This window comes from Eumetopias jubatus, unplaced genomic scaffold (assembly GCF_037043125.1).
Source record: "Eumetopias jubatus isolate StellerSeaLion01/CBP00866 unplaced genomic scaffold, mEumJub1_p1.0 scaffold_12, whole genome shotgun sequence".
NCBI lineage: Eukaryota > Metazoa > Chordata > Mammalia > Carnivora > Otariidae > Eumetopias > Eumetopias jubatus.
In genome coordinates, this window is record NW_028274818.1 from 39,828,444 (window position 1) to 39,855,083 (window position 26,640).

Below are 26,640 nucleotides of genomic sequence, written 5' to 3' on the forward strand. Positions count from 1 at the left end.
AGCTTTTCCAGTTAGAGTGAGATAATGTGAAGTCTGTGGGACACTTCCTGTCACAGGCACAATTCTATTTCAGTGTTGTAAATGACCCAGTTCCGTGTGATACATGTAATTTGGACTTTCAGTCAAATTTAAAGTGTTTTCTTCTTGCTGGGGCGCCTGGGTGGCCCAGTTGGTTAAGCATCTGACTCTTGATTTCAGCTCAGGTCATGATCTCGGGATCTTGAGATCCAGCCCTGCGCTGGGCCCTGCGCTCAATGCGGAGTCTTCTTGTCTCTCTCCCTCTGCCTCTCCTCCTTCCTCCTCATTTACTTTCTCTCTCTCTCAAATAAATAAATAAATAAATAAATAAATAAATAAATAAGTAAGTAAGTAAGTAAGTAAGTAAGTAAGTAAGTAAGTAAGTAATCTTAAACGAAACAAAACAAAACTATTTCCCTCTTGCCAGTTCCTGGATCCTGCAATGGGAAAGGGATCATGGATGCCTCTCTTCCACAGCCCTACTTTTCCAACCTCTGTTCATTCGTCCAGACTTCTGACTCCTGTATTCAGAGATTGGTATTTTTACCAACTGTCCCTGGTGTTCATGAGGCTTGGCAAATGCATCTTTGGAATCCATCTGTGGTCTTTCCCTTGGGATACATATTGTGGGTTTCTAGGAAACTCTCACTGGGATTCTCCAATGACCACTTCTGTGATGTGGGACATGGCTGGCCACTTAACAGCACAAACACTCAGGCCCTGGACATTGGGGCTTCCACTTCACAAGGCTCTCTGGTAAACCTCTTGGGCAAGATCTCTTTGAAGATGGCTCCAGTCTAGTTCCCACAAGACCCATATATGGTTCATGTGAACCTCTTCAACATCCTTGCCTGAGTAAAAGTGCAGTTCACTTCCAATGCTGCCATTTCTTGTGCATGCTGCTCTTTAACATGGCTTCAGATATTTCAGCTGAATCAGCATTGGTCCATTGAGTGGTTCCCTCACTCGGAACTCCTTCACTAGGTCTCAACGTGTGGGATAAAACACCTTCTTTTCTTCCCCTTTGTGGGAGAGACAAGGCAAGGGAGTGGGTGCAGAGCAAAATGACAGCTTCTCCAGAGAAATTCTTATTCTCAACCTTTCAACTCCAACCCTGTTGTATCTTCAAGATTGGTGATAGATTAGGGATTGACAAATGGATGTCTTGGTACCCTCTTTGCAAAGTTTTATGGGGGCTGTGGGATCTACTGTTTTGTTGCCAGCCTATGGGAGAACAAACAGAATGAGCCACAGTTTAGCATGTTCTTACAACTTTAAAATAATAAAGAAATGAGTTAGTGTCAGGATGTTCCCTGATTCAGCTTTGCTCCTACATGCTGCCTCCTTCTGGTCTTGGAGCCTTCCTGTGCCTGGCTCCTCCTCCATTTCAGGGTTTATCTTAGATATAGCTTCCCATAGAGGCCTGCCCAGCCTAAAGCAGGCTCCTGTTACATTCTCTCAGGTTCCTCTTTATTTCCTTCATGTATTTATTACAGTTTGTAATTGCATATGTATTGAAGTGATTAATATCTGTCTCCTGTGTCAGACTACTAGCCCCAGGAGATCAGTCCATTTGCTTCATGGCAGCCTTGTTGGAGCCCAGGACAGAACTGAGCATACAGCTGCTGCTCAGAAATGTTAGGGGATCCTACGGTGCAATTTAGTGCCACACTACCTGGTGTGGATGTTGGCTTTGCTGCTGACTAGCTGTGCACTCTCAGGAAAGTTCTTTTCCTCTGCTGTAAGGTTGAGACAACAATAGTACTAGTTCCTAGATGACATTATATGAATTAATATAAATACAGTGTTTAGAAGAGGGTCTGGCCCATAGCGAGTACTTTAGAGGTACTTGTAATGTTTATTACCTGCACATGGATGAAGCATTGTCTAAGTAGTAGGTGAAGTGTTTCTAGGGAACATTCAGTGAAGAGTTACCTTTCCACCACAATCTGGATAAAACTCACCAATGCAATATATTTCAGGGAATGTGAAGGCATCGCTAATGGTCTGGAGCTGAGAGGCGCTCTCTAGTTCCTGCATTACACAGACCTGGGGACAGAATTGAGAATAACCGTCTAGTTTAGCGGGTCAAGCTAGCTTCAGAGACAGAGAGATCAGGATCCAATCTTGCCTCTTTCACTTATAAACTGTGATATTGGGAGGTTATTCAGTTTCTCCAAGGCTCAATTTCTTTATATTTAAAAGAAACAATAATATATAACAATATGATGATAATAGTATTATAATAGTACCTGCCTCACAGGGCTGTTGTGAGGATCACCTGATTTATTTTATGATTTATATCATAAATGCTCAAGAAAGGTGGCCATTATTAATATTAATATTATTAATGTATTATTATTAATATTGTTACTAGTAACAGTAACTGAACCTATAGAAAAGCAGTGGACAAGGATTCTGTACTTTAGAGGTACAGAACTTTTAGAAATTGCACAGAACAGTATGTTCTTTGCAATTAGTGTTGTGACTAGCATGTAGCTGTTGGATATAATCCCACTATGAGAAAACTAAGCTAAAAAAATGTCAGTACAAATTAGTAAAAGGTATTTCTATTCCCTGCTTATTTCAAGTAACATTTGCTGCGAGTATTTCTAGCATCTAACATAAATCGGATTGCAAGCATAAGGAGTTGTTTGAATTCTGATAATCTCTGGATTTACAGGCACGTGGAGCACCTCCCCAAGAATGGCACTTTGGACTCTTAGAACTGAATGAATCATCTAAATCGAAGGTGCAGGTGGTATTTCAACCAAACTCAGCTTCTGGTTTGCTCTCTCCTTACTCATATAAATCTTGTAGTTTTAAATCTGCAAAACATTCACATCAGATTCTCAATGTCTAATTTACCAGTAAAAATGTGTTTGGATTACTTCAGAAATGCAGAGTTCTTGTTAGTTCTTCAATAACCTGAGTGAAAAAGCTAGATTTCTATTTTGTATTTCACTTACATTTATATTTTTGTTAAAACTGTATACTAATTCATTTTCAGCGGGGAGCAAATGAAGTTGATAAAAGACATTCTACCTACAAGATTAGGTCTCTCTTCAGAGCCGACTGGGGCTAACACTCAGCAGCTCCGCATCATAATCAGTTTTCATGATTCAACATTCTGAGGACATTAAGACAGTTACTCTCTTTGACCATGTATACTTGATATGATGTCATTTTCTTGTTTTCTCAAGAAAGCTAAAAGCTAGAGTTGAGATTTTTTGGTTAATGCTTATGGAAACCCAAGTAATACATTTAGCAGGATGCCATATCTGTGGTCAGTTGTTGGCTCATGACAATCACATGTTTCTGGGCTTACCAGAAGCCTGGGGTAATTGCAATTTCTTTGATCTCCCCAGGCTGCACTTCTGAACCTTGGGCTGTAGAATATCAGAAAAACTATGTTCCAAATGTTAGGAAGCCCCATGATCTCAGGCAGGGCAAGCCCTTGGGGCTGCCTCTTTGTCCTGGGTCCATTTCCTGTGTGATCCTTCCTCTTTCTGCACTCGGGAATTTCGGGGGTCTGATTCAAGATTCAGAAAGCCAGAGCTTGGGAGCTGGGGGGATGTGGTAGAGAAAGGGGACCTTTCCTTCTACCTCTCAGTACCGTGAAATCCCTGGTCAGCGTGTTGAGAAGGAGGCTGAGTCACTCTTCCCTCCTGATGAGACTTTTCTTTTTGCCTTTCCTACTAACCCCCCCTCCCTTCACCCAAAGCTTTTCTTCTATCGCAAAGTCACAGTCTACAGCACTTGGATGTTGCAAATTGGCAGAGGGGGAATGGACCCAAGGGTGACTCGGATGCCACCTAAGTTAGTGCATTTTGGAGTCCATGTTCACCAGGCTACCTGGAGTTGTGTATACCTGCACCACTGCATGGGGTGATGGGGTGACCTTAACCAGAATACTACTGTGCAACAGAAATTTACCCTGAAAATTTACTGGTCTACTTTTAGTATTGGCAATGACCTCATTAAGTGTTTAGGTTTTGCTTACAAAAACACTTCTAGCACACTGAAAAAATGAAGTATTTTAATAGCAATTTCTTTTGAGAACTTGTAAAATCCATCTTAGCTGTCAAAAGCATGGTTTATGGAATTTAAGAGACAATACAGATGTGCCCATATCACCCCTTGTCTCTTAGAGAATGTAGATAAGGTGGTGATGGTGTGAAAAGAGCATATGAACATCTAGTATTTTATCAAGAAACCTGTGATATGAAAAAAAAAAAAACCTGTGATATGATTCAAAGTGAGCGGTGTGGTGGCTTCCCAGATTTTACAACATCCAAACAGAGAAATGGTCTGTATTTTAAAAATAAAACTATCGAAGTATTATATACAGGAGGATACTTTTGTAATCTTGAAGAGGGGCGAGGCCTTTCCAAGCAGATACAACACCACAGTTAGAAAGAAAGAATTGGCAGAACTTACTCTATAAATTAATTTCTTGTTAATTTTTTCTTTTTCATTAAACTTTTTATTTTAATATAATTGTAGATTCACTTGTAATTGCAACAAACAATACAAAGGGAGCCCCTGTAGCTTTACCCCATTTCCCCTAATGGTAACATCTTGCAAAACTATACTATCATGTCACAACCAGGATATTTCCACCAACACAAAGAGCCTCCAAATTACCTTTTATGACCACACCCACTTTCCTTTGAAACCTACCTTCTACTTAACCCTTTGCAACCACTAATCTATTCTCCATTTATATAATTTTTCATTTCAAGGATGTTATGCAAATAGAATCATATAGCATGTAATCTTTTGGTGTTTATTTTTTTCTTTTAACAAAGCGTAACTCTCTGGAGATTCATCTAGGTTGTTGTGTGCATCAATAGTTTATTCCTTTTTATTGCTGAGTAGTGTTCTGGGGTATGGATGTACCACAGTCTTTTTAACCTTTTACTTCTTGAAGGACATCTGGGGTTTTTTCTAGTTTTTGGATATGAATAAAGCTATTCATATCATATGAATATATATATGAATTCATATCATATGACTGTATAATATTTCCACATGTAAGTATCAGTGGACTTGTTTTTGGGTAAACATAAATTTTTACTTCTCTGGGGCAAATGCCCAAGAGTGCAACTGCTGAGTCATATGGTAGTTGCATCCTTTATTTTTTAAAAAACTGCCATACTGGGGTGCCTGGGTGGCTCAGTCGTTAAGCGTCTGCCTTCAGCTCAGGTCATGATCCCAGGGTCCTGGGATCGAGCCCCGCGTCGGGCTCCCTGCTCAGCGGGAAGCCTGCTTCTCCCTCTCCCACTCCCTCTGCTTGTGTTCCCTCTCTCGCGGTGTCTCTCTCTCTGTCAAATTAATAAATAAAATCTTAAAAAAAAAGAAACTGCCATACTATTTTTCAAAGAAGTATAATATTTTACATCCCCACCAGCAATGTGTGAGTGATCCAGATTCCCTGCATTCTTGACAACATTTGGCATTTCCACTAATATTTATTTTAACTATTCTGATAGGTATGTACTGATATCTCACTGTGGTTTTAGTTCACGTTTCCCTAGTGGCGAATGCTGTTGAACATCTTTTCATGTATGTGTTCGCTATCTATACCACTTCTTGGTGAACTGTCACCTCATGTCTTGTGACCACCCTTTAATAGGATTGTTTGCTTTTTACTTGTATGTTTGCTTACCGTGCTCTTTCTTCCTTTATATACCAAGGTCCTTCTTTTATTGTTTACTTTCTGTTTGGAGGACTTAATTTAGCCTTTTTTTTTTTTTTTTTTTTTTTGGTGGGCAGCAAAGCAAGGTTTATTTAACGATAGCAAAGTGATGGTACAAAGCTCTTGAGGAGGGAGGGTATTTAGCCATTTTTTAGGGTAGGTCTGCTGATGACAAATTCTCTTAGTGTCGCTTTGTCTGAGAATGTCTTGGTTTCCCCTTCATTCTTTAAGAATATTTTCACTATGCATAGGGTTCTGGGCTAACAGGGTTTTGTTTTGTTTTTTTTCAGCATTATTCATTGTTTTGGTCTATTTTCTCTGTTGTTCAGATTGAGTAATTTATGTTGTTCTATTTTCCAATTCACGGTGTCTGTTTTTTGTCCTCTCCATTCTGCTGTTGATCCCATGCACTGAGCTTTTTATATTGGTTATAGTAGTTTTCAGTTCTAAAATTTCTACTTCATTCTTCTTAGTGTCATCTTTATATTCCTTTGATGAAACTGCCTATTATTTGCTGAGTCATTTTTTTTTCATTTGTTTCAAGCATGTTCCAAATTTTTCATCATAGCATCATTATCATGGCTGCTTTAAAGTCTTTGTCAGACACTTTTTAAAAAGATTTTATTTATTTATTTATTTGACAGAGAGAGAGAGAAGACAAGTAGGGGGAACAGCAGACAGAGAGAGAGGGAGAAGCAGGCTTCCCACTGAGCAGGGAGCCTGATGCAGGACTCGATCCCAGGACCCTGGGATCATGACCTGAGCCGAAGGCAGATGCTTAACTGACTGAGCCACCCAGGTGCCCCTTTGTCAGACACTTTTAACATCTTTGTCATCTTTTTTTTTTTTAAAGATTTATTTATTTATTTTGAGAGAGTGAGAATGAGAGAGAGAGAGAGAGAGAGAGAGCACATGAGAGGGGGGAGGGCCAGAGGGAGAAGCAGGTTTCTCGCTGAACAGGAAGCCTGATGCGGGACTCGATCCCGGGACTCCAGGATCATGACCTGAGCCGAAGGCAGTCGCTTAACCAACTGAGCCACCCAGGCGCCCAACATCTTTGTCATCTTGCTGTTGACATTCATTGATCTTTTTTTCTCATTTAGTTTGAGATATCCCTTATTCATGATATGACAAGTGATTTTCACTAGAAACTTAGACAATATTTGTATTATGTTAAAAGACTCTGAATTTTGTTTAAATTTCCTGTTTCTTCTGGCTTTTCCCGATACCACTCTGGTACGGACAGGGAGCTCTGTCTTGGTATTGCCAAGTGGAAGTACAAGTCTAGGTTCCCTACCTGGCCTTCATTGACAGGTGAGAGCAGAGCCTCTTTATTACTGTTGAGTAACGGTGAAAATTCCTGCTCCCCAAATGGTTCCTATGGACACACAGAAGGATGGTCTTATTACTGTTGGGTGACAGGGAAGGTCCTGAGTCTCTACTAGACCTCCTCTGATGCTACCCCAGTGGAAAAGTTTCTGGGTGCCTTGTTACAGCCTTACTGGGGTGGAAGCCTGGCTCACTGGCCCTTTGCTGGCCATTTGCTGATAGGAACGGAGTCCGAGCGTTTTCTGGGGTGTTTGGTGGAGGAGAGTGATAATTGTCTAAAATGTTGCCATTTTGCTAGGCTTCCCCTCTCTTGGTCCTTTGACTAGAAACAGCAGACTTTTGTTGGGACTTCTTATTGGCATTTCTGGGTTGGCAGCTACTTTAGCATGAAGTCTGGGCTATCTGAGGTAAAAAGAAAGCCCAGAAAGTCCCAAGGTCCTTAGCCAATCTGCCTTCTTTTTTAGTATTTAGTTGTTCTTGGTGAAAGGAATAGGGAAAAGCACATCTATTTCATCTTTCTAGACGTGAAAGTATTTCTCATTGACCTTTGAAATTTCTTCTAATGCCCAGGTATTAATACTTTCCCTGTTACTCATGTTGTAGATATTTTCTCCCAGGTGCAACTTGTCTTTTAATTTTGCTTTTGAAATCTTTCATCATTTTGTTCACAGGAATTTTTAAGAAGACAAAAATTTAAGAACAGGTCAAAGAAAAGCAGACAATTAGAGAAAGAAATGTGACTGGCTAACAACTAGCATATGACATTTGATATCATCAAGTTCATTTTGAAGGATGGTGAAATTATAGGGGTGCTACAAATGTAAGGTTTTAAGGTTACATTTTAAGTTTCAAAATATAAAAGCCATGATGAAAAAATTTAGTGAAATATCAGTCAATCCATGGTTTTGTGTACTTATGAAGAACTGAAAAAACTATATAAAGATTTTTCATTCTATATGCAATCACTAGCTATAAAAAAATAAAAAATATTTAGAAGCCAAATGAAGATGTTCAATTTAGAAGGAATATCATGGAGATGTTAGAGATTCTTCTAAAACTAGGGATGTAAAGAATCTGTTTTATTCCATTTTTGTTATTTTTGGGCAATCCACAAAAGAGATATAAGATTAAAGCACTGGAAGTATTTAGAGAAGAATTCCTTTCAAAGGTGTAGAATTCTTAGTAATCTAGGTAAGACAAATAATCTCTATGAGGGCTGAATGATCTTTTAAGTGTATAATAGAACCATACTGTATTTTACTAAATGCATCAAATTACTAGGTCCCAATAAAGAAAGAAATGTTACCTAAATATAAGTTTCCTTTTAACATAATGGCCTACTTTTCCTGTTTCCCAAGATGCCTTCAGCTTCTTATGTGCTTTTTGTATATAGTATTAATTCTGCAACATAATGCTCTTGAGAATTCACAGCATATCTAGTTTCCTCTGAAAAGTATTTTAGAGGATTACTCTGCTTGGTTTTGTGTTACTGGCCTCACATAATCACATATCCTATATTATACTGGATGAAAATTACCTTGGAAGGTTTGGGAAATTTTATGGATGCTAATGTAGATATCTATTTCACCATTATATCTGCAATTGGCATTCAATTTTCTCCAAGGAAAGGGGATGTAGGTGCTGGATTAATCTCTAAGCCTCATTTCAGGCTTGTTCATTAATAAAAATTTACCTGAACTATAAACTACCAGGAAAATTAGTTTGATTTATACTTGCCATTTACTTGTCTATTTCCTGAGACAGTTGCTAATGCAATATACAATATGGGTAGGAATAGTAACAAAGAGAAGCAAGTTAGCCATAGTTGGCTAGAAAATTCTCTCCTAAAATTATAGTCTGAAATACCAATTAAATGTCTTCATATCATGATGTAAGTATAAAAGAATGGTATGTGGTTAATTATTGAACTGTGGAAATGTAATGGTAAGACAATATTTGATAGCCTGGAAAGGAACATTTTTTAAAAATTAGCAGTATATTTCACTGTACTGGAAGGTGGTATTATAGAGGTTTTAGGTGGGAACCATATGGAATTGCCATTTTTGTAGGTTAAATATTGTCCATTTCATATGATTTAATCTATAAAAATCACCTAAACAGACCACACATATTGGGCAAGACATTTTTAAATAATAAAATCCTAGACTTCTCTTTGTAGCAGGTGAGTCGGGATGAAGTTGGGGAGAGCAGGTGTAGCATGTTGGATCACAGGACACAGGAAACAGGAAAGCGGGCTCTTCTGCCCAACCCTTTTTAAAAGGTTGAACACTACTTCCAGGCCAACTAGGATATCTTCACCACCTTCCCCCACCCCCTCCCCAACAGGTGCATTGAGGTGTGAGAGTCTGGATCAGTCCAGTGGCAGAGGAACCAGCCATTCCCAGCATGACAGGGACCTGCGATTGATGCCGAAGCAGCATGAAAAAAATAACATGGAAAATACAGGAAAAGTAATCATGGAAAGATACAGAATAACAGAAAAAGGAGCAATGCCTCCTCATCTCTATTTCTATCCTGGTATGTGACCTATTTTATTTATTTGGTGCTTTATAAAATAATTCCCCAGGAAGCTCCGGGTTATTTTTTCCCTCATAGACAGATCTGTGTGCTGTACTTGTAGCACTTGAGAAGTGGTTTGGATTTATGAACTAACATGCTTCCATGAGAAGCAAAGCCACAGCTCTCTAGGGGAAATGTAGCTGGGTTTCCTGAGTTAGCTGTTCTAGTCACTGGCACAAGTAGCCCGTGTAAGTTTTAAAAATAATATGACCTTTTGGATCTAAGTTTCTGTTAGCCCTTCTCTGCCAAAAATGATCTCTTCGGTGTATTATTATTATTATTATTTTAATTTGTTTTTTTAATTTTATTATGTTATGTTAGTCACCATACAGTACATCATTAGTTTTTGATGTGGTCATCCATGATCCATTGTTTTCGTATAACACCCAGTGCTCCATGCAATACGTGCCCTCCTTAATACCCATCACTGGGCTCACCCATCCCCCCAGCCCCCAATCCGCTCTAAAACCCTCAGTTTGTTTCCCGGAGTCCTTAGTCTCACATGGTTCGTCTCCCCCTCCGAGTCCCCCCCCCCCATTTTCGCTTCCTTCTCCTAATGTCCTCCCTGCTATTCGTTATGGTCCACAAATAAGTGAAACCATAGGATAATTGACTTTCTCTGCTTGACTTATTTCACTTAGCATAATCTACTCTAGTCCCATCCATGTGGATGTAAAAGTTGGGTATTCATCCTTTCTGATGGCTGAGTAATAGTCCATTGTATATATGGACCACAGCTTCTTTATCCGTTCGTCTGTTGAAGGGCATCTCGGCTCTTCCCACAGTTTGGCTATTGCGGACATTGCTGCTATAAACATTGGGGTGCATGTGGCCCTTCTTTTCACTACATCTGTGTCTTTGGGGTAAATACCGAGTAGTGCAATTGCTGGGTCATAGGGTAGCTCTATTTTTAAATTTTTGAGGAACCTCCACACTCTTTTCCAAAGTGGCTGTACCAACTTGCATTCCCACCAACAGTGTAAGAGGGTTCCCCTTTCTCCACAACCTCTCCAACATTTGTTGTTTCTTTCCCTGTCCATTTTTTCCATTCTAACTGGTGTAAGGTGGTATCTCAATGTGGTTTTGATTTGAATTTCCCTGATGGCTAATGATGATGAACATTTTTTCATGTGTCTGTTAGCCATTTGTATGTCTTCTTCAGAGAAGTATCTTTTCATATCTTCTGCCCACTCTTTGACTTGATTATTTGTTTTTTGGGTGTTGAGTTTGAGAAGTTCTTTATAGATCTTGGATACCAGCCCTTTATCTGTAGTGTCATTTGCAAATATCTTCTCCCATTCTGTGGGTTGCCTTTGTTTTGTTGACTGTTTCCTTTGCTGTGCAGATGCTTTTTATCTTGATGAGGTCCCAAAAGTTCATTTTTGTTTTTGCTTCACTAGCTTTTGGAGATGTATCTTGAAAGAAGTTGCTGTGGGCAATGTCAAAGAGGTTACTGCCTATGTTCTCCTCTAGGATTTTAATGGATTCCTGTCTCACACTGAGGTCTTTCATCCATTTTGAGTTTATCTTTGTGAATGGTGTTAGAGAACGGTCGAGTTTCAGTCTTCTGCATGTGGCTGTCCAATTTTCCCAGCACCATTTATTGAAGAGACTGTCTTTTTTCCATTGCATATTTTTTCCTGCTTTGTCAAAGATTATTTGACCATAGAGTTGAGGATCCATATCTGGGTTGTCTATTTTGTTCCATTGGTCTATATGTCTGTTTTTGTGCCAGTACCATGCCGTCTTGTTGATCACAGCTTTGTAATATAGCTTGAAATCGGGCAATGTGATGCCCCCAGCTTTGTTTTTCTTTTTCAACATTTCCTTGGCAATTCGGGGTCTTTTCTGATTCCATACAAATTTTAGGATTGTTTGTTCCAGCACTTTGAAAAATGTCATTGGAATTTTGATCGGGATGGCATTGAAGGTATAGATTGCTCTGGGTAGCATAGACATTTTAACAACGTTTATTCTTCTGATCCATGAGCATGGAATATTTTTCCATCTTTTTGTGTCTTCTTCAGTTTCTTTCATGAGTGTTTTGTAGTTCCTAGAGTATAGATCCTTTACCTCTTTGGTTAGGTTTATTCCGAGGTATCTTATGGTTTTTGGTGCTGTTGTAAATGGAACCGATTCTCTAATTTCTCTTTCTACAGTTGCATTGTTAGTGTATAAGAAAGCAACTGATTTCTGTGCATTGATTTTGTATCCTGCCACATTACTGAATTGCTGTATGAGTTCTAGTAGTTTGGGGGTGGAGTCTTTTGGGTTTTCTACATAAAGTATCATGTCGTCTGCGAAAAGAGAGAGTTTGACTTCTTCTTTGCCAATTTGAATACCTTTTATTTCTTTTTGTTGTCTGATTGCTGTTGCTAGGACTTTTAGTACTATGTTGCGCAATAGTGGCGAGAGTGGGCATCCTTGACGTGCTCCTGATCTTAAGGGAAAGGCTCTCAGCTTTTCCCCATTGAGGATGATATTCACTGTGGGTTTTTCATAGATGAATTTTATGAACTTGAGGAATGTTCCCTCTATCCCTATACTCTGAAGAGTTTTAATCAGGAAAGGATGTTGTATTTTGTCAAATGCTTTTTCTGCATCAATTGAGAGGACCATATGGTTCTTCTCCCTCCTCTTACTGATGTGTTCTATCATATTGATTGATATGCGAATGTTGAACCACCCTTGCATCCCGGGGATAAATCCCACTTGGTCATGGTGGATGATCCTTTTAATGTATTGTTGGATCCTATTAGCTAGGATTTTGTTGAGGATTTTGGAATCCATATTCATCAGGGATATTGGTCTGAAATTCTCCTTCTTGATGGGGTCTTCGCCTGGTTTGAGGATTAAGGTAATGCTGGCCTCATAGAATGAGTTTGGAAGTTTTCCCTCTGTTTCTATTTTTTGAAACAGCTTCAGTAGAATAGGTATTATTTCTTCTTTGAATGTTTGGTAGAATTCCGGAATCCATCAGGCCCTGGACTCTTGCTTTTTGGCAGGTTTTTGATCACTGCTTCAATCTCGTTACTGGTTATTGGCCTATTCAGGTTGTCAATTTCTTCCTGTTTCAGTCTTGGCAGCTTATAGGTTTCTAGGAAGGCCTCCATTTCATCCAGATTGCTCAGTTTATTGGCATATAGTTGTTGATAATAATTTCTAATAATTGTTTCTATTTCCTTAGTGTTAGTCGTGATCTCTCCCTTTTCATTCATAATTTTATTAATTTGGGTCCTTTCTCTTTTCTTTTGGGTAAGTCTGGCCAGTGGTTTATCGATCTTATTAATTCTTTCAAAGAACCAACTTTTAGTTTCGTTGATCTGATCTACTGTGTTTCTGGTTTCTAATTCATTGATCTCTGCTTTAATTTTAATTATTTCTTTTCTAATGCGTGGCTTAAGCATCGTTTGCTGCTTTTTCTCTAGTTCTTTAAGGTGTAGAGTTAGTTGGTGAATTCAGGATTTTTCTATTTTTTTGAGTGAGGCTTGGATGGCTATGTATTTCCCCCTTAGGACCGCCTTTGCAGTATCCTATAGGTTTTGGACCGATGTGTTTTCGTTCTCATTGATTTCCATGAATTGTTTAAGTTCTTCTTTGATTTCCTGGTTGACCCAAACATTCTTGAGCAGAGTGGTCTTTAGCTTCCAAGTGTTTGAATTTCTGCCCAATTTTTTCTTGTGATTGAGTTCCAGTTTTAAAGAATTGTGGTCTGAGAATATGCAGGGAATAATCTCAATCTTTTGGTATCAATTGAGACCTGATTTGTGACCCAGTACGTCGTCCATTCTGGAGAAAGTTCCATGTGTGCTCGAGAAGAATGAGTATTCTGTTGTTTTAGGGTGGAATGTTCTGTAAATATCTATGAGGTCCATCTGGTCCAATGTATCATTCAAAGCTCTTGTTTCCTTGTTGATTTTCTGCTTAGATGATCTGTCCATTGCTGGGAGTGGAGTATTGAGGTCTCCTACAATTAACGTATTGTTATCAATATGACTATTTTGGTTAACAGTTGGATTACGTAGATGGCTGCTCCCATGTTGGGGGCATAGATATTTACAATTGTTAGATCTTCTTGTTGGATAGACCCTTTAAGAATGATATAGTGTCCTTCTGTGTCTCTAATTACAGACTTTAGTTTAAAATCTAATTTGTCTGATATAAGAATTGCTACCCCAGCTTTCTTTTGAGGTCCACTGGCATGGAAGATGGATCTCCAACCCCTCACTTTCAGTCTGGATGTATCTTTAGGTTCAAAATGAGTCTCTTGTAGGCAGCATATGGATGGGTCCTGTCTTTTTATCCAATCTGCAACCCTGTGCCATTTTATGGGAGCATTTAGGCCATTCATGTTGAGAGTGATTATTGAAAGATATGAATTAATTGTCATCATGTTGCCTGTGAAGACGTTGTTTTTATAGATTGTCCCTGGAAATTTCTATTGTATATCATTCTTGGGGGCTTTCTCCTTTTATAGAACCCCCCCTTAATATTTCTTGCAGGGCCGGCTTAGTGGTCCCATATTCTTTCAGTTTCTGCCCGTCGTGGAAGCTCTGCATCTCTCCATCCATTCTAAATGACAGCCTTGCCGGATAAAATATTCTTGACTGCATGTTCTTCTCATTTAGTACCCTGAATATGTCTTGCCAGGCCTTTCTGGCTTTCCAGGTCTCTGTGGATAGGTCTGACGTTATTCTGATGTTCCTCCCTTGGTACGTAAGGAATCTCTTCCTCCTAACTGCCCTTAAGATGGTTTCCTTGGTTCTAAGATTTGCAAGTTTTACTATTGCATGCCGGGGTGTTGGCCTGTTTTCCTTGATCTTGGGAAGGGTCCTCTCTGCTTCTAAGATGCGAATGTTTGTTTCATTCCCCAGATTAGGGAAGTTCTCAGCTATGATTTGCTCAAATACATCTTCTAGTCCTCTCTCTCTCTCCACTCCCTCTGGGATTCCAATTATTCTGACACTGGAACGCTTCATGGTGTCACTTATTTCTCTGATTCTATTTTCATGGATTCTGAGTTGTTTTTCCCTGGCCTCCTCTTTTCCATTTCTATCTCTTATATTGTCTTCTAGGTCGCTTATTCATTCTTCTGCCTCACTTACCCTAGCTGTTAGATTATCTAGATTAGATTGGATCTCACTGATAGCATTTTTAAGTTCTGCCAATTCAGCTTTCATTTCCGCCCTTAGAGACTCTATGTTGCCATTAATTGATTTCTCCATTCTAGCCATTGTCTTCACAATTGCTAGCCTGAATTCCATCTCCGACATCTTGGTTATATCTGCATCCATTTGTAAATCCGCAGCATAAGTCATAATCTCTGAGTCTTTTCTATTTTGGGGGCTCCTCCTCCTAGTCATTCTGATGGGTGTTTGAGGGAATGTATGGAGTCCAAATTATTGACCAGAACCCAAGCAAGATACACCTGTTTTCTTGGGACCTTAGGGTTGCTGGCCTCTTGTTTTCTTAGCCTATCTTCTGGGGGAGGGGTCTGCCGCGCTGTTACTCAGGCAACCCTGTTTGGGCAGTGTTGCCCTGCCCCCTGTGGTGGGGGATGGGCTCAGCGGGAATCAGTTTTTGGGGCTTTTGTTCTCTGGTGGCTTTCCCTTTCCGCATCTCTTCCACCAGTCAGAGCAGAAGAGATCGTTTCCAACCCTCTGCCTCAGAGCAGAGAGACCGCAGTCCATTCTTCAGTGAGCTCTCCAGGCCCCACTGTCTCCATTTCTGTCTGTGCTGCTATAAACTGCAACGTCCTGGGTTGTGCACCCCTCCACAGCGCTCCTAGTCCTGCCTCCAGGTTGGAGCACGTCTCTGCCCTTTGTGCTTCCAAAACCGCCAGCCGCTCCCAGTTCGCAGGAGTGACCCGCTGCTCCGGGTTTCCACCCCGGGGGCTGCCCTAAAGTCCTTTCCCCGCCGCTATCTGTCTGCGCATCTGTGCCCTGTCCCCAGCGTGTGAGGCTGTCGCTCACCGGCGGTGTAGGATCCCCATGGCCAGGCACCCTCTCGCTGCCATTTATCCTCAGATATCTGCCCGTGAAATCACGGCTCCCTGCTTGTACCTTGAAACCAACCGCCTGCGATATTCTGTTTGTAGAGATCCAGATCTTCTTATATCTCAGGCTGGTTTCGTGGGTGCTCAGAGTGGTCTGGTAGATATCTAGCTCAATTCCGGGGACCAGCTGAAATAGGGTCCCCTACTCCTCCGCCATCTTTCCTTCTCCAGTCTCTTCAGTGTATTATTAAGAAGAAGTACATCATAGACAACAGAATGCCCCAGAATATGGAGTACTGGCTCCACATAATAGGCAGTGAAAAGGAAAAGCAGCCCCAAACCCAGCCATTCATTTCTTGTACGGGGTGAAGTGATTGTCTCTGAGGAAGTTTGCTCTATATGAAGAGGGAAAATATTACAGACATGGAGCTCTACAGAGTTCTGGAGTTATTCTCAAGGAGTTGTCCTTGTTCGCTTGGGATCATGCATGGAGAATAACCACTGCACATAGTAAATAAGATAATGTGTCACCACGTCCCATAGGAAGGGCTGGAATTTATACCTTTGGCTGACTCCGAGGGACTGTAAGGTACTGCCTGGTGCTGACTTTTAAGAGAATACCCAGATGGCAACAACCATTGGAAAATCAGCCCTCATGGTGGAGAGACGCCATTAAAAAGGGAAACAACTCTGAAGTGAGTCCAAGAGGGAAGCATGGATCATTTCTTTCTACAAAGTTCCCTTTTGTCAAGATGAACTGATTTTAAAAGATTTCAACTTATTTCTCCACAAGTGACTATTCACTGCCTACTAAAGTCATTCAAATTAAAATGTAAGCAACCTTGAAAACATCCGTTCTATGCTAACAGAGACCTCACGAAGACATTTACACGTATCTATCATGTAAAAGAATGTAAAACCAGCCATCAGGATGCTGACATTGTTTCTGTGGGGGAAAAAGATAATAACAGGAAAAAATGTTTTGGCAAGTTTTCAAAAACAATAGAGTCAACTCGATTTCTCCACAATTTGAATAACTTTTTAAAAAAATTTTTTTAAAGATCCTATTTATTTACTATTTATTTATTTAGAGGGCACACGAACTGGGGGTGGGGAGGGGCAGAGGGAGAGGCAGAGAAAGAGAATCTCCAGCAGACTCCTTGCTGAGCACAGAGCCCCAAGTACGGCTCGATCTCATGACGCTGAGATCCTGATCTGAGCTGAAACCAAGAGTCGGGTGCTTAACCAACTGAGCCCCCCCCCAGGCGCCCCATCTCCACAAGTTGAATAGCTCTAAAACCATATCACATTCATTTCAGAGATGTCCTCTGCTTCCAATTTGGCTACCAGAAAACCGTTAAACTCACATGAATATTCTCAGGAAATCTTGGAGAAGTGATCACTACTAAGATTTTAATTATTTTAGATAAAATGAAATTGCTTGCAAGCACATTTCCTTGAGGACAGATTTCTGGTTTATTTCTCAGAGGTCTCACCCTTGTGGTCAAAATAAGTGCAAATACTTCATCATCCCACTATATTTTACTAATCACTCATCTCCCTAGGCAATGAATGCTACTCAGTAAATCAAAGCAGTTCCTTCCACACTGTCTGACAGGGGAATGCAACCCTGCCAGCCAGACAGCAGGTATGCAAACGGCAGAACATGCACCACAAATTAAATAAAGGAAGTGGTTGTTTGCAAGATCCGTTTAGCAAACTGCAGGATATTACCCACACGGTGGGCTTTCAACCTCTCACTTACTATTTTTCTACACATAATATTCATTTTCAAATATCTAAGACAGGGCTGATGAGACACTATCGATAATGAGATTTCAAAACTTTTCTGCTTTTTAAATGCTTTCAACTAATCTCTCTTCCTCTCTCGTGACAAATAACCTTAGCTTCAGTTTTATAGACAAGATTGAGCCCCATATCACAAGCATGCCTTAATTTTCCTCCTTGCCACTTCTAAAATCCCCATGTATACTCACTAGACCTTCATCTGCTTCTTTTCTAGGTAAAACTGGCCTTTGTCCTTGCTCAATCCAAAGCTGATTATCCGAGCTCATGATTCCGTTTCGCTTATCCTCCCACGCGATCACACATCATGCGTGATGTCTCATCTCTTTTATATTTTCCACTTTGCCTTCTCTGCTTGCTCCCCCTTCAAACATAGCAGGTGTTTGGGTTCAACATGTGTTTCCTTGATCGTTCCACCATTTCAAGTTCCAAGTGTCTCAATATAGGGCAAGGGTTCAAAATCTAGAATCTTTAAGTGGCCTGCCTGGGTTCAGTTTCAGTTGTGCCTCTTTTTAGCTGTGTGACACTGTGTGAGAGCTCTTCTTCTATAAAACAGTGGTGTGTTGTTAAAGCGGTTTTGGAGGCAGGTCAGAGAGGAAGCACTGATTTGTGTGTATGCCAATTTCCATTGTGTAAATTCTTCCACCCTGGCTGATTTCAAGCTGCCAACATGACCTACTGAATTCTGAGTTGGGATGAGATGCTCCCATTCAGTTCTGGGGAGCATGGTCCAGCTGGGTCCCCCATAGCCCTTTCACAGGGTTGTTATGATTAAGGTAATATAAGCAAAGCACTCAGAACAAGACCTATTAATAGTAAGTACTCAATAAGTGCTGGCTATTCGTATGTCCTTACGGAGAGAATTTGAAAATTATCCTTAACCATTCATTTATTTCTTAAATCCTGGGGAGATTTTTGGGCATAGAGCATGGACTTTGTAGTTAAATAACCCTGGTTTGTATTTTTCACTGTGTGAGTTTGTGCCAGTTTTTTCTTAATCTTTAAAATAGTGACAATAATATCTACATTTTAGGGTGGAAAAATTAAATGAGATAGTATATGTAAAATGTTTAGAACATAAAAACTGTTTGTTATCTTTCCATACTCTACTGAAATTGCCTTCAGATAACTAATACAATGCAAAGCAAAAATATATAAATCCGATGGGAATTTCTCAGTCTTTATCTTCTTGACTTCTGTCTTATTTCATATATTTGATTACTCTCTCTCTGGACTTCCATAATACTGAATCCCTCTAATTTTCCTACCTTTTTGCTTTTACTATCTCTACTGATTTCTTTTCCCCATTCTGCCCTTTATAGATAGACATTCTCAGGGCGCCTGGGTGGCTCAGTCAGTTGAGCATCGGACTCTTCGGTTTCAGCTTATGTCGTGATCTTGGGGTCATGAGATCAAGCCCCTTGTTGGGCTCTGTGCTCAGCACGGAGTTTGCTTGAGATTCTCTCTCCCTCTCCCTCACCCTCTGCCCCACCCCTGCTCTCTCTGTCTCTCTAAAATAAATAAGTAAATCTTAAAAAAAAAATAGACATTCTCCATAGTTCTCCCTCTCTCTCTTTTTTGCTTCCTCATCGTTTTGTTGTCACTGAAGTATAGTTGACACACACTGCTACATTAGTTTCAGGTGTACAACATAGTGATTCAACACCTCTATACATTATGCTGTGCTCCCCCCAAGTGTAGCTCCCATCTGTCAGCATTCAACACTATTACAACACCATTGACTATATTCCCTATGCTGTAACTTTTATTCCCATGAATTATTCATTCCTTAACTGGAAGCCTGTACCTCCCACTATCATTCATCCATTTTGCCCATCCTCCCCAAGCTGTCCATTCTGGCAACCATCAGTATATTCTCTGTATATATGGGTCTATTTCTATGGTTTTTGTCTGTTTGTTCACTTGTTTTCTTTTTGAGACTCCACATATGAGTGAAATCATATGGTATTTGTCTCTCTGTCTGACTTATGTCACTTGGAATTATGCCCTCAAGGTTCATCCATATTGTTGTAATAGCAAGATCTCATTCTTTTTTATGGTTGCATAATATTCCACTGTATATATAAATCTTTATCCATTCCTCCATCCATGGATACTTGGGCTGCTTCCATATTTTGGTGATTATAAATAATGCTGCAATAAACATAAGGGTGCATGGATCTTTTCAAATTAGTGATTTCACTTTTTTTAGAGTACCTTTTTGTTTCTGGACATACCAGCTATCACAGTTTTGTTTTATCTCCTCTGGACCAGACTGTAAGTTCCTGGGGGAAGACACTGTTTGCTTTTCCTCACTCTACTTCCTTAAAACAGTTACCACCGATATTTATACCTCTGTAAGTACTTAAATGCCCTTTTAAGATAAAATTGGTAATCTACAGAAGAAAATTACTAAATTGATGCTGACATAGCATTGTGGTCATTGCCAGTTATAATGATTGTGTTTCTTTGTGCCAGGCTATAAAGAATTGCCCTCTCAGGAAAGTCATACTCTATAAACCCTATAAACTGTCCAGCTGAACAGGTCCATCGAACAAGCAAAAGGCTTAAGAACTGCAAATAGGTGATTATATTCTTACTTTCGACATGGCTCATATGTCGACCTAGGTCATTGAGCAACTTTCCCCCTCCTTTCATGATGATAGATGCCACCAATCTGAAAAGGTGGAAAGCTAATGACAAAGCTTGTCCTAGCTCTGCATGTATTTGTTTGCCTAATCCAATGAAGCTAAATAACTTAGAAGGTGCAAAAAACACTACTACTTGCTATTTTTATATCCCATAGCTCCACATGTATGTCTACTTCGCTCTTTGCTGTAGATATTTGACACTCCTCTTTCTCTCCACCTCAAATAGATTGTGGTGTTTATCATTTTGCTAGAAATGATGAGTAAGAGTCATTATTTCTGGGTCCCTGAAAGGCATTAATATGTATAAATTTCCACTTTTAAAATTTCTGAGTTAATTAAAAAAACAGAGACTAGGATATGAATAGACAGTCTTTTTTTTTTTTTTAAGATTTTATTTATTTATTTGACAGAGAAACAGAGAGAGAGAGCACAAGCAGGGGGAGTGGCAGGCAGAGGGAGAGGGAAAAGCAGGCTCCCTGTGGAGCAGGGAGCCTGATGCGGGGCTCGATCCCAGGACCCTGAGATCATGACCTGAGCCAAAGGCAGGTGCTTAACCAACTGAGCCACCCAGGTGCCCCATGAATAGACAGTCTTAAGTCACTCACTGGCACAGGACATTCATAAATAGTTTGATCCAACAGTCCCTCCATCGCTGCTTTTATGCTATTTATTGTCCTGACCCGAATTCTTATTTATGGATGACAGCTTAAAGAATGTGACCCAGGATGAACCACTGTTCCACTGCATCTTTTGGTCACAGTGAAGAAGTCACTATGGAAACAGTGATCTTCTCTCCCCTCCACTCCCCGACCCTCTTACCATTTACTGTTCAAAAGCTTCTGGGCCCATTCATGCACATTGTGTGGGCAATGATAATTGTAGAAAAGATGACCTTAATTTTGAATGCAGATCAAAGCTCCTTGGAGGAAAGAAGAATGTCTTTGTTTGACATGTGGTGATTGATTTGATTGGGAAAGAGACATGTCTTTGGACACATATTTAAAAAAGCCTCATCTAGTCCAAGTCAGCTAGAGAACCCTCCCCCCGACACACATAAGAAACATTTATATGTAGCTTTATATTTAGTTATTTTAAAAACATATGTTGTGCTTTATTTTCATTTCTTTACGTATAAAATGTGTTTCCAGACATATTGTACCTACAGGGAATAACAGCTCAGTTTACAACATCTTGACTTGTAGCTATTGTCCAATGAACCAATAAGGTTGGAGTTTGGAAGTCATTTGCCTCTGAATATCTGTGTTCATTTATCTTTGTATAGAGGCATGCCTCATCACAAAAAATTTGCATCTTGTCCCATGAGTATTTTCAGTCTATTCATTTGTTCATTCATTCATTCAACAGAAGATGCCCATGTTCCCCTCATATTTGTACAAGAGGAGAGTGCTACTCTTTTCCCACTGGACGAAACACTAATGGAATGAGCACTTCAGTTTCTTTCTTTTTCACCTAATTAAATGGACTACCCAAGTTTATTGGTCAGTGCTATTGCCTGATAGTGGGAAATTTCTCTTTCAGGAAATGCCTATGGCCTATGTTCATGCAAAATGGGCCTCCATGACTATTCTCCACATCATAGGCCCACTGGGAGGGACTTTTTAAGGGACTAGAGGTACAGAAGGAAAAGTCTGAGAGTTCCCATTTATTCTGCAGGCCCAATCGTTTTCAAAGGCTCACCGTTTGGCCTCAGATTCCAGCTATATTCTCCAATCTAGCTTTATCAGTCTTGGTTTGTTTTTGTCTTTTTTAGTTATTGGATCATCATTAATGAAACTGATTTTTAGATCACTATACAGCTTCCAGTGTTTATTTTGTACTGTGAAGGGCCTGGATGGGAGGAATGGTGAGTGTTTGACACTTCAAATCTCTAATATTATGAGATATAAAATGTGTAAGGCAGCAGCCTTCGGGTAGCTTATTATGTAGCTAAGGAAGCCAGGAATGAGCAAATAAATTCAATTAAAGATTTAAAGTATCGTAAGTTTTAATTTACTGATACAGAAAGGGATTCATAAAAGACAGTAATCATTGAGTGTTGGAGTGCTCAGAGCAGGATTTGTAACAGAGGAATTGGAATTCTGGAAGGAAGGTGGTTTCAAATAAGTAGAGAAGCATCCCAGAAGACAGAAATGGAGCCCATAGGAAATTACAAAGGACAGATTTGGGACTAACGTAAGGAAGCTCTTTCTAATATGGAAAAGTCATATTAGTTTAATATTATTGATTCCAGGAAAGTACCAATTAAAGTAATACCACTTCAAACAGAAAATTTAGTAAATAAAAAAAAGTTTGATTGAAATTTAAAATTGAGTTTGAGGGAGCAAGATGGCGGAAGAGTAGGAGACCTGGATTTTGTCTGGTCTCAGGAATTCAGCTAGCTAGGGCTCAAACCGTTCTGAACACCTGCGAACTCAACAGGAGATTGAAGAAAAGAATAGCAACAACTCTCTGAACAGAAAAGCGACCACTTTCTGGAAGGTAGGACGTGCGGAGAAGTGAATCCGAAGTGATATTTGGGAAGATAGACGGTGGGGGAGGGGGCCTCCGTCGGCCGCTTCTGGCAAGTGATAGAGCAGCAGATCACAAAATTGGAACTTTTAGAAGTCGGCTCCGCTGAGGGACGTCACTCCAGTGGCTAAGTGGGGGGTGCAACCCTCACTGGGACAGTGTGGTCTCAGGACCCTTGGGGTCACAGAAAGACCGGGGGTGCCTGAGTGTGGCAGAGCTCTCAGGTATTGGAGTGGGGAAGCCGGCTGCAGAGATGGAGCCGAGGAGCGGGCTCTCAGCCCAGGGTTGCCATAAACCGTGATCTGCGGCACAGTCAGGACACTGCTTCTCCAGCAGGGACCCAACAAGTGGCAGATCCAGGGAAACTCCCTTTCCTCCCCAGGGAGGAGCGGCGTGGGAGCACACCACAGGGATCTGCTGGGTTTGGAGACTCCACACGGGGTCAGGTGCCAGAGATATAAATGCTTGGTCACAGGCTGGGTGAGCACGGAGTGTGGCCAGAGACCGGGGAGACAGGAGTGACTGACTGCTTTTCTCTGGGGGCGCACTGAGGAGTGGGGCCCCGAGTTCTCAGCTCCTCCGGGGCGGAGATTGGGAGGCCGCCATTTTCACTTTTATCCCCCAAAACTGCACAGAAAGCTCGCAGGGAACAAAAGCTCCCGAGAGCAAACCCAAGCAGATTACTTAGTCCGGAGGGCAAGGGCGGGGCAATTCCGCCTTTGGCAAAGACATTTAGGAACCACGGCAACAGGCGCCTCCCCCAGAAGATCAGCCAGAACAGCCAGCCAAGACCAAGTTTACCGATCAAGGAGAACGGGAGAACTCCAGCGCTAGGGGAATACTGCACATAGAATTCATGGCTTTTTCCCCATGATTCTTTAGTCTTTCAAAGTTAATTTTTTTAACTGTCTTTTTTTTTTAATTTTTCTTTTTCCCTTTTTCAACCAATATCTTATCAATCCCTTTTTTCAAAAATCTTTTTTATTTTTCATTTTTAGAGTCATATTCTATCCCTTAATAGCAGTTACCCTTATTTTTGGTGTATATATATATATATATAAGTTGTTCTCTCTTTAAAATTTTGGGATACAGTTTCTTCTAACAGATCAAAATATACCCTAAATTTCTAGTGTATGGCTTTGTTTTAGTCTCCTGATTGATCACATTCTCTCCCCCCCCTTTTTTAAGTCCTCTTCTTTCTTTTTTCAAACAACTTCTTATCAATTTCTTTTCATAAAATCTTTTATAAATTTCATCTTTACAGTCATATTCCATCCTTTCATCGAATTAACCCTTATTTTTGTACATATGTAAGTTTTTCTTTCTTTAATATTTTGGGAGGCATTCTTCTAACAGACCAAAATATGCCCATAATCTAGTGTGTGGCACTGATCTATGCACCAGTCTGATCATATTTGATCATATTCTATTTTCTTTGTTTTGTTTTTATCTTTTTTTTTTCTTTTTTCCTTCTTTCCCTTTCTTTTCCCCTGGTTTCAGGTATTTTCTGATTTGTTTAGTGCATATTTTCTGGGGACGTTGTTACCCTGTTAGCATTTTCTTCTCTCATTCATCTATTCTCCTCTGGACAAAATGACACGACAGAAAAAAATCACTTCAACAAAAAGAACAAGAGGCAGTACCAGTTGCCAGGAACCTAATCAATACAGATACTAGTAAGATGTCAGAACTAGAGTTCAGAATGATGATTTTAAAGATACTAGCTGGGCTTGAAAAAAACATGTAAGTTATTAGAGAAACCTTTCTGGAGAAATGAAAGAACTAAAACCTAACCAAGTTTAAATAAAAAAAACTATTAATGAGGTGCAATAAAAAATGGAGGCTTTAACTGGATAGGATAAGTGAAGCAGAAGAGAGAATTAGTGATATAGAAGACCAAATGATGGAGAATAAAGAAGTTGAGAAAAAGAGAGATAAACAACTGGATCACGAGGGCAGAATTCGAGAGATAAGTGATACCATAAGATGAAACAACATTAGAATAATTGGGATATCAGAAGAAGAAGAAAAAGAGAGAGGGGCAGAAGGTATATTGGAGCAAATTATAGCAGAGAACTTCCCTAATTTGGGGAAGGAAACAGGCATCAAAATCCAGAAGGCACAGAGAAGCCCTCTCTAAAATCAATAAAAATAGGTCAACACACCGACATCTAATAGGAAAACTTACGAGTCTCAGAGACAGAGAAAATCCTAAAAGCAGCTCAGGAGAAGAGATCTGTAACCTATAATGGTAGAAATATTAGATTGGCAACAGACCTATCCACAGAGACCTGGCGGGTCCAAAAGGACTGGCATGATATATTCAGAGCACTAAATGAGAAAAATATGCAGCCAAGAATACTATATCCAGCTAGGCTGTCATTGAAAATAGAAGGAGAGATAAAAAGCTTCCAGGACAAACAAAAACTAAGGAATTTGCAAACACGAAACCAGCCCTACAAGAAATATTGAGCAAAGAGAGAGCCTAAAGCAACATAGACCAGAAAGGAACACAGACAATATACAGTAACAGTCACCTTACAGGCAATACAATGGCACGCAATTCATATCTTTCAATAGTGACTCTGAATGTAAATGGCCTAAATGCCCAATCAAAAGACACAGGCTATCAGATTGGATAAAAAAACAAGACCCATTGATATGCTGTCTGCAAGAGACTCATTTTAGACCCTTAGATACCCCCAGATTGAAAGTGATGGGGTGGAAAACCATTTACCATGCTAATGGGCACCAAAAGAAAGCTGGGGTGGCAATCCTTATATCAGACAAATTAGATTTTAAACCAAAGACTGTAATAAGGGATGAGGAAGGACACTATATCCTACTTAAAGGATCTATCCAACAAGAAGTTCTAACAGTTGTAAATATCTATGCCCCTAACATGGGAGCAGCCACTTATATAAGGCAATTAATAACAAAAGCAAAGAAACACATCGACAACAATACAATAATAGTGGGGGACTTTAACACCCCCCTGACTGAAATGGACAGATCATCTAATCAAAAGATCAACAAGGAAATAAAGACTTTAAATGACACACTGGACCAAATGGACTTCACAGATATATTCAGAACATTCCATCCCAAAGCAACAGAATACACATTCTTCTCTAGTGCCCATGGAACATTCTTCAGAATAGATCACATCCTGGGTCACAAACCAGGTCTCAACCAGTACCAAAAGACTGGGATCATTCACTACATATTTTCAGACCACAATGCTTTGAAACAAGAACTCAATCACAAGAGGAAATTTGGAAAGAACTCAAATACATAGAGGCTAAAGAGCATCTTACTAAAGACTGAATGGGTCAACCAGGAAATTAAAGAAGAATTAAAAAAATTCATAGAAACAAATGAAAATGAAAACACAACTGTTCAAAATCTTTGGGATGCAGCAAAGGCCGTCCTGAGAGGAAAGTATATAGCAATACAAGCCTTTGTCAAGAAACAAGAAAGGTCTCAAATACACAACCCAACCCTACATCTAAAGGAGCTGGAGAAAGAACAGCCAATAAAGCCTAAACCCAGCAGGAGAAGAGAAATAATAAAGATCAGAGCAGAAATCAATGAAATAGAAACCAAAAGAACAGTAGAACAGATCCACAAAACTAGGAGATGGTTCTTTGAGAGAATTAACAAGATTGATAAACCCCTGGCCAGACTTATCAAAAGGAAAAGAGAAATGACCCAAATAAATAAAATCATGAATGAAAGAGGAGAGATCACAACCAACAGCAAAGAAATACAAACAAGTATAAAGACATATTATGAGCAACTCTATGCCAGCAAATTAGATAATCTGGAAGAAATGGATGCATTCCTAGAGATGTATCAACTACCAAAACTGAACCAGGAAGAAATAGAAAACCTGAACAGACCTATAACCACTAAGGAAATTGAAGCAGTCATCAAAAATCTCCTAACAATAACCCAGGGCCAGATGGCTTCCCAGGGGAATTCTACCAAACATTTAAAGAAGAATTAATACTTATTCTTCTGAAACTGTT